The 9,076-nt window shown below is 45.4% G+C and overlaps 1 long non-coding RNA gene across 1 annotated transcript; it reads left to right on the forward strand.

Moving 5' to 3' along the window:
• The first annotated feature begins 768 nt into the window (after nucleotides 1–768).
• On the forward strand, nucleotides 769–7,997 carry LOC123453624. The gene is made up of 3 exons (XR_006632884.1): nucleotides 769–894; nucleotides 7,372–7,471; nucleotides 7,620–7,997. It is a non-coding gene; the product is annotated as an uncharacterized LOC123453624 (long non-coding RNA).
• The last annotated feature ends 1,079 nt before the right edge of the window (nucleotides 7,998–9,076 follow it).

Below are 9,076 nucleotides of genomic sequence, written 5' to 3' on the forward strand. Positions count from 1 at the left end.
ATAGCGTTTGGAAAATGTAAATTGGAAAAAAGAGATGTGGTAGTATCATTGGACTTAGACCCAGAGCACCCATGTAAAATCTAGGCATGTCTACACATGGGTTAAACCCGAGTGCAGATGTGTGCAGAGACAGAGAGATTTCTTGGGGTTTCCTGGTCAGCCTGTCAAACAAAACTGGGGAGTTTCAGGCCCAGTGAGAGACTCTGAATCAAGAAAATAAGGTGGAAAGTGACAGAGGATGCTGATGTCTTCCTCTGGCTTCTGCATGCATGCCATGCTCACAGTACATATACATAGAGCACACACACACACATGCACACACACACACAGAACAATTGGATAGACACACAAAAAAGAGCAACATTACCAATGAGGAAAAAACAACAAGGAAATAAGATATACAGTGTAGTGAGCTAAGCATGCATCTGACATTAAGTTACTTACTTTTGTGTTGTATTCACAATACTCAAGTGTTGAATAGCAAATTCCTCTGAATTAATCATTCCCTGCTTGGAGGAAGGAGTCAGGAGATCAACAAGTCTCCGGCAAGTGAAACGTAAAAGGTCACATGACCTTCCCCAGGTTAGAGGGGCTGTAAACAACTGTTGAGGAGCAGACTCTGACCCTGAATTTTGTCTGAATTGAAACACTGCCTCCTGAAGGAGTCAGGAGGTCAATAAGGCTGGGGAAAGGATGGCAAGACCCCCTCCCTAAGGTTTAAAAAGTAAACTGTTTGGGAAGCACCTGTCCTACCCGCTGAGCTGCCTGCAGACATCACAGTGTGCTCCAGAGAGGCAGCTTCCATGAGTCCTCACCTGTGCTGGGGTGGGCTCTTCAGTGATGCAACTGCCTGTGAGTCATCCATGCGCCTGTAAGTGACTCCTCACCTGCTCTGTAAGTAACCCCAATAAACTCATTGGTTTTCGTAAGCTGGGTTTGGTGCAGTTGTATTTTGGTCTGTTGTGTGAGCCCTGTGTTCATGTCTCTTCAAGAAAAAAGTTGCCTATGACATTGACAGAAACAGCTTAAGGGAGAAAGTATTTTTTTAAAAAGTATGTTATTTGGGCTGGAGAGATGGCTTAGCGGTTAAGCACTTGCCTGTGAAGCCTAAGGACCCTGGTTCAAGGCTCGATTCCGCAGGAACCACGTTAACCAGATGCACAAGGGGGCGCACGTGCCTGGAGTTCATTTGCAGTAGCTGGAGGCCCTGGCGCGCCCATTCTCTCTCTCTCTCTAGCTGCCTCTTTCTCTGTCTGTCACTTTCAAATAAATAAATAAACATAAAAAAATTTAAAAAGTATGTTATTTATTTATTTGCAAGGGAAGAGAGAGAGAGAGAGAGAGAGAGAGAGAACGAGAGAGAGAGACGAGAGAGGAGAGAATGAGTGTGAGTGGGCACTTCAGGCCTCTTGCCACTGCAAACGAACTCTCAACGCATATACATTGGGTTTTATGTGGGTACTGGGGAACCCAACCTAGATTGTTAGGCTTTGCGACCCAGCGTCTGAATCTCTGAGCCATCTCTCCAGACCATGGACGTATTTTTGCTCAGTTTCAGAAGGCTTCAGTCCATCATGGTGGATTAGGCGTAGCAGCATCTCAAGCCATGCCAGAAGCTGTTCATCTAGTAGTGGCTTAGGGGAGCAGTACAACGGGAGCTAGGAGTCAGGCAGAACCTTCAGAGCCCCGTCTCCACCCTGACCAACTTCCATCAGCCCCACCTCCCAAAGCTTCCACAGCCCCCCAACATAGCACCACCAGCCAAGGACCAAGCATTCCACATATGAGCCTGTGGAAGTCATTTCTGATTCAAACGGTACAAGCATTTCCTTTATAACCCTACCTGCATTATTTTATTATATCATCCAAGCCATTCTCCGAGGGATTGTTGGGGTTTGACTATGAAATGTCCCCCCACAGGCTCTTGTGTTTTAATTTGGTCACCAGTGTGTGTGGAGCTTCAGTGGCAGAAGCAGTTCACTGGGGGAAGATAGGTCTTGAGGTACTACAGCCTGGCCCCACTTCCTGCCTGTTCTCTGCTTCCTGTTTGCAAGTGCAATGTGGCCAGCTGTCTCACGGTCCTGATGTCACGCCTTCCTTGTCATGATGGGCCATGGCCTCTGGAGCTGTGAGCCAAAATAGGCCACTTCTCCCCCTAAAGTTGCTTCTTGTCAGGTATTTGGTCACAGCAACGCAAACAGTGACATGACATTCAGTCATAGCTCCTGTCTTTGAAAAGTGAACATGAAGATGTTGGACTTGAAATCACGTCGACGACAGGAGGTGGAGGAAACGTGGCATCTGTCACAGCTCCCAGACAACCTGACTCCATAGCTCATGTCCTTAGGAAGGGCACTTCACTTCCACAGGCTCCCATCGAGACATAGGGCTCAAGGGGGTAGCCTTAGGGTTCCTGGGTTCTGAGACTATCATTGAAGAGTTAATGGACTTCCCTGAAAACTAAAGGGAGCTAAAGGGTTAATAGCTATTCCTAAGGCTTGCAGGCCATAGAGAAGTTTGGTACCCTTCCCTGACTATGTACTCCCCTCTGCCTAGATGGCCTTGAAGGACCAGAGACCATCTGAGGATCCTCCCCTAGACATTCCTGGATGAAGAAGCCTATTCTGAACAAGGACACAAACAGCTACAATTTTCTTATCAATTTCACCTGATACAGTCTGTTTTTCTTAGGATTCTCCTCCCCTCGCACCCTAGCCTGGCTCAGGGCTTCAGCCTTCGCCCTGGGAGAAAGCTGAGGTCCCTTGCTATTTTCTCTAAACAAAACAGTCTTGTTTATAGAAATCAAATCTGGTGTTTTCTTTTGCTTTTCTCTTACACTTTCCTTACAATCATTACACAAGAACCTCTACTGGAGAACTCTCTAGGACTGGATTACTCATGATCTTTTCTGACACCTAGCTCCTCTAACCTACTACATTGGTTGGTGTCGCTCAATACAACCTGCCCTGAACACATCCACTACTTTTATGTCTGACTTCCTATACTGCCTTTCTCTGGTACCTGCCTTGAGCCCTGATCATCTCCTCATAGCTGGGCTGGTCTTTGTCTCAAGTAGGCCAATATGCATGTTGCAAGACCATTCATTATTCCTTATGGAGCCAAAATACCAATTCTTCTTGTTTCTACTATCCACTGCGCATACCAATGGACACATTAACAACACATCATGATTGAAGAATGAGGGCGTTGTCTTTAAAGAAAGACATTTAAAATATTTTATTGGAGAACATCCATCAATAATGAACAGAACTTAAATATATGATATCCATATAAGGACCATATAAATTCTTATCATTTGAACAGTCACTTTATGAAACAAAATAAATTTATTTTTTACCAGCGGGCATAATCCATAAAGAATATATTTTCAATAATTTATTCATTTACTTAGTAATATGTACAATCATTTTCATCAAAAGAAATAACAAAAAAATTAAACATAATTGCTTACCACATCACATCATAAACAAATGGACCTGTAAAAGTAGTGTGTAGAAAAAAAAAAATCAGGAATACTTAAGTAGCACATTCCAAGGATACTACCCCATTTAAAAAGGAATAAATGCTTCAAAGCCATTGTAGACAGCCTGGGTGTCGCATATATGCATCAATACACAATGGTGTACACAATTCCAGTATCACAAGTCACACACATGAATATATTGGTCTGATGCAGGAGAGAATTCTCTGCCATATAGTTAGCACAGGCACATTCCAAACTTTGAGCATGACTCAGGGATTTTTTTTTTTTTTTTTTTTAACAAATGATAGGTCATGAGAGCATCAACTCAATGGGCCAAACACTGTGAAGTTAGAAACTGAGCCTCACAGCGATCTTGCCAGTCACAATTGCAAAGGCTATGGAAAGCCATTGTAGCCAAAACCAGCCAGTCAGCCCACACCTGCTTTTCAGACAGCGTGGAAATGCGGTTTGTATTTTCAGCAGCCTTGAGGAAGGAAGACACAAGCAGAAAAGCTGCAGCAGGCCAGGGCGTGTCACAGGGTTTATGTGTCAACGGCATCAACCTTATTTACTAAAATGCATTTTTAATTTCATGGGGGAGAAAATGAACCCAGCAGGTCAAGTACCTCCTATGTCCCGGGAAGTAAAAGTGCAGTTCCAAATCTTTCTTCTGTTTTTTCCTGCAGTCTCCCCATTTCCTGGCTCTGTTTGATTTCATTTATTTATTTATTTATTTATTTATTTATTTATTTATTTAAGAGCGACAGACACAGAGAGAAAGACAGATAGAGAGAGAGAGAGAGAGGAGAGAGAGAGAGAGAGAGAGAGAGAATGGGCGCGCCAGGGCTTCCAGCCTCTGCAAACGAACTCCAGACGCGTGCGCCCCCTTGTGCATCTGGCTAACGTGGGACCTGGGGAACCGAGCCTCGAACCGGGGTCCTTAGGCTTCACAGGCAAGTGCTTAACCGCTAAGCCATCTCTCCAGCCCCTGTTTGATTTCTTATAACCACCAAGCATGTGTGCCGAGCAAATGTTCTGACAGGGCCTCCTCCATGGGGAAGGCGGTCATGGGGCACTGTAGTGAGCAGATTGGTGTTTTTTTTTTTTTTCCCCAGGACATAACTACTTCGTACTATATTGCACAATGTTTCTTGCCACAAACAATTCCTCAACTTTTAATAACACTGAGTTGTCTTATCTACAATTTTCTTTTAAGACTCCTAAAGCCTATAGTTATTATGACGGATTAGCCACCTCATGAACAAATGTTTATTTGCATGATAAGAAAGAAATTAAACCTTAATTTTCTTTCTGTTCAGAAATCCCATTGTGATGCCCTGCTAAGACTTTGAGAATAAGCAAAATCGGATGACTGGAAACCAATGCCTTTTGGTTTTTAGCTGTGCCAGACCTGGTGGCCCTGTCAGGAGATCCCCAACACCCACTATGTCCTGGCACCTCCAGCGAGCTCTTCATTGGCTTAGGAGAAGAGTGGGCAGGAAATGAGGCGTGATTTGCCCACAGGCCTTGGTCCACGAGGTTTGCTAAGCCAAGTGGCCACCATGACTTCAGCAAACTGATCTCCCAGTGCCTGGCAAATGGAAGGAGGGGTGACCCCAGCACATACTTGGGATCCTCCGAGCCCTGGGCCTTTGCACAGATGTGTTCCTTTCTTTCTGGGAATGACTTCATCTGCTCTCCACTCCACGTTTTCTCCTAGGGTCCAACAAAAGGTTACTTTTTTGAGAGGCCATTTGCCGAGGTTAGTGGAGCGTCTTGCCTCACACAAGTCTTACACACAAGCCTTCCTGAACACTCAAATCACACACTTGCTATGCGGTTTTGTATTCGTTGACTTGCTTGCACTGTCCATGGATCACAGACACTCTGGAGGATGGGGTCTGTGTCTCCACCACTGCTGCTCTCCATCTCTGGGAGCCCAGGCAGCTCCCCACAACCACTGCCCATGGGTGGAGAGCATAGCTGAGCACGGTGGCCACTTCTGCAAGCTGCATTGTGCTTTGCAGAGTGGCTTTGTCTACATCTGTGGGTGTGCTAGAATTTGAGGGACATTAAGGGAACTTAGGGTATGACTTTTTTTTTTTCTTCTGTGGTGCCAGGGATCACACTTATGTATGCTAGGCAAATGACCTACCACCGAGCCACACCTCCAGCCTTTGTGTTCAGCTTTTAAAAGTTTTTTTTTAAATTATTTATTTATTTATTTGAGAGCGACAGACACAGAGAGAAAGACAGATAGAGGGAGAGAGAGAGAATGGGCGCGCCAGGGCTTCCAGCCTCTGCAAACGAACTCCAGATGCGTGCGCCCCCTCGTGTATCTGGCTAACGTGGGACCTGGGGAACCGAGCCTCGAACCGGGGTCCTTAGGCTTCACAGGCAAGTGCTTAACCGCTAAGCCATCTCTCCAGCCCTGTGCTCAACTTTTAAGAATGCAATGGGGAGTTGTGCTAAGCAAGCTTAAAAGGAAAAAAGAAAACAAGCTGTTGTGCTCATGTTGGCAACAGTAATATGTTAGATTTGTGCTTGAAAAAGAAAGAACTTCATGTCTCAGGCAGGACTCAGGAGCTTCTGCAGTGGATCCTAAAGGACAGAGGAAGGATGGACAGTGATAACAGCCAGGGTCTGTGTAATGGGTGTACATCCCATTAAAGAACAGAGTAGGGGGCGAGAGGGCAGGCGGGACAGAAAGAAAAAAAACAGGGTAAATGAATCTTTAAAGAATATTACACTTTAAAGCATTGGGCATCAAGTGATTCAAAATGCTAACCTTTCATGAAGTAAAATTCTTTAACTCTAAACTCCAAGTGTCCATGCTTAGAGGTTCAGACTTTGGTTCCTGGACATGAGACCCATGCTTGTCTGCTACTCTCTCCTCCGCAGCAGGCCAGTCCCATACTAGGGGACTTTGTCTCTTCAGGGTTTGAAGGACTGGAAGCTCTGCTTTCATTTGAACCAACATTCCTCCCTTTGCTTTTGTTACAGCTTAGCCGTTGTTTCTTAAAATCCAGAAAACCGAACCAGCCTTGGGCCATGTTTATCTAAAACACAGTTGGGGCCAAGAACCCTCAGCCCCCAAAGTGACTCTTCCCTTATGTTTGAACCAAATTTGAGATTCCGAGTCACGAGCAGGGTGTGATAAACCCTCGGCAGAGGCAACCTCTGAGTCCACTGACCGCCCCATCTGACTGTTGCACTCGGCTGAGCTGGTGGTGTGGCCTTCCCATGGAAGGTCCCCATCTCACCCTTCCAGAGGTTCCCAGGGGAGGCCTGTGGAGGGTTTTCTGGGATGACTGCTCTGCCTGGCAGGATGTGGCATGTGAACCGAGGTGGCGCACCGGGGCTCCCGTGATAACGACTCAGCTCCCACTGAAATCAAAACTGCCTCTGTTCATAACTGGAGATTTCTGTTTGTCCTGTAAACTTCTGACGGGTCAAATCCCGTCCCTCTTCCAGCAGGAAAGCTACTTCTCCGTCTCATAGCATCAGTAATATAAGCACACACGCCCCTGTTGTGAAATGACTTCATTTTATGTGGCACCTTGCACAAGGCAGCTGTGAGGATGTAAAATCCATCCTAATGCCCAATAAGTAATCGATGCTAGAAAGATTACAAACACCAGCCCTGCCTGGACATTCCTTCCTGGGATGGCTATATTCTTGAGCATGGTCAAATCTTCAAGAAAGTTCAGGAGGTCTGATTTTTTTTTTTTAAGTTAAAGCAAAATTTCCAGGTGAGGATATTTTTAATCCAAAGAAACATAGCTTGGTGGCGGTGGTGCGGAACAGATGATTGAGAGTTGGAATCTTATTTTAGGAATGACAGCACCCAGCACCACACACCTTTTGCTTTGTGACTTCTTTTCTAGTTAAACATATGCCTTCCCTGAGTGCTGACCCATTTTCCAGGTGAACTGAAGCAGGATGATGAGTGAAGGAAGGAAAGACTTTCTCTCTCTCTTATATGAGGTGAGTGCTTCGACATATCTTAATGGCGATGCATTTATAATAATATCCTATGAGCATAAGGAAGAATAAAGGCAGGAAAGTCCTGGTGTATAGTGACCCAGCACAATCTGAAGGGTTTGACCAACTCATGACGTATCTTCCTGCACAGGTGAAAACAGGACCACAGAGGCCATGTGACGTGTTCAGAGCCCCCATCAGATGAGAATGCTGAAGCCTGGGCCTGTGACCACTCCTGCATCCCTCCTTCCAAAGCGCCACTAAAGATCCTTCTGGTTCCCCTCCTGGGATGGGGACTGGGTGGAACTGGGAAGGTCAAAGTTCAGCAAGACAACTCAGGTTCAGGTTCAGGTTCACAGAGGAGAGCTCCAGGAGAAGAAACAGACAAGCTCACGATCCCAGCGTTCTCTTTCCCCCAAATTCCCTACAGACTTGACTCTCTCTCCTCTCCCCAAGCCTACATCTCAGTACTGGTTCTCTGTGAAAGCATTTCATGTACAGTGTGACTTTAAAATCTTATCCCTTACCATCCCAAAGTGTGTTAGAGAGCCCGCAGCGTGAAGCAGGTCTTCTAAAAACGTGGTTTTTATGATGCAAGCCTCACCTCTGCATGACTCATCACAGGTATGCGAGAGGGAGTGAACGAATCCCAGTGGCTATAGTACTGGGCTAAGCTTGGGTGGAAATAATGGGAAGGGCATTGCTTGTAATGTGTGTCATACCTGGAGACAAAAATAGCTATTTTCCTTCACATCTGATGAAGAAGGCCTGCGTTTTGAATTGGGCTTTCCAGGCCAATGCAGAAATTCTGTTACAGAATGCTAGCTCTCACTTGACGTTTATCATATCAGGGTTGCGTGAGATGATCAATACAGGAAGACAGAGGCCTTGCCAGCAGCAGGAAATGGAGGTGAGAGCAAGTAAGGACTTCACTTTTTTTTTTTTAAAATTAGAGATAGAGGGGGGAGAGAGAGAGAGAAAGAGAGAGAGAGGGAAAGAGAGAGGGAGAGAGAAAGAATATGAATGGGTATGCCAGAGCCTCTAGCCACTGCAAATGAACTACACATGCATGTGCCACCTTGTGCATCTGGCTTATGTGGATCCTGGGGAGTTGAACCTGGGTCCTTAGGCTTCACAGTCAAGTGCCTTAACCACTAAGCCATCTCTCCACCCTCCTCTTTTTAAATTCAAACAACCCCTTAATAAGTATTTGACTTTAAAAGAAATAGGCAATAAATTATTATGTAAATATTTGTAATACTTGCATGTTTTGCTCTTAAAAATACTTCATGGCATACCATTTAATAGCCTTCCTACTTGTCACTTGAATTTAAGCCCGCTCATTTGTAGATGAAAGCTGCCCATTGACCTACCATCCATCAAGTTCTCCAGCTTCTCTGCTTTTTACAGCCACTGTCACTTCTTGCAGGACACAGAGAGTGGAGAGGGGAGCACTGGGCAGCAGGGCAGCCTTATCCTGATGCTTTTGATTAGCGGGCCACAGGCCTCTCAACCCTTTCGATTTCAATGAGCTCAGCCCTTTTCATAATGAAAGATAAGATGACTTATCAAAAGGCATTTAGGCCAGCGTTGGGGAGAAAGACTTTT

The sequence above is a fragment of the Jaculus jaculus genome, chromosome 12 (assembly GCF_020740685.1).
Source record: "Jaculus jaculus isolate mJacJac1 chromosome 12, mJacJac1.mat.Y.cur, whole genome shotgun sequence".
NCBI classification, from domain to species: domain Eukaryota; kingdom Metazoa; phylum Chordata; class Mammalia; order Rodentia; family Dipodidae; genus Jaculus; species Jaculus jaculus.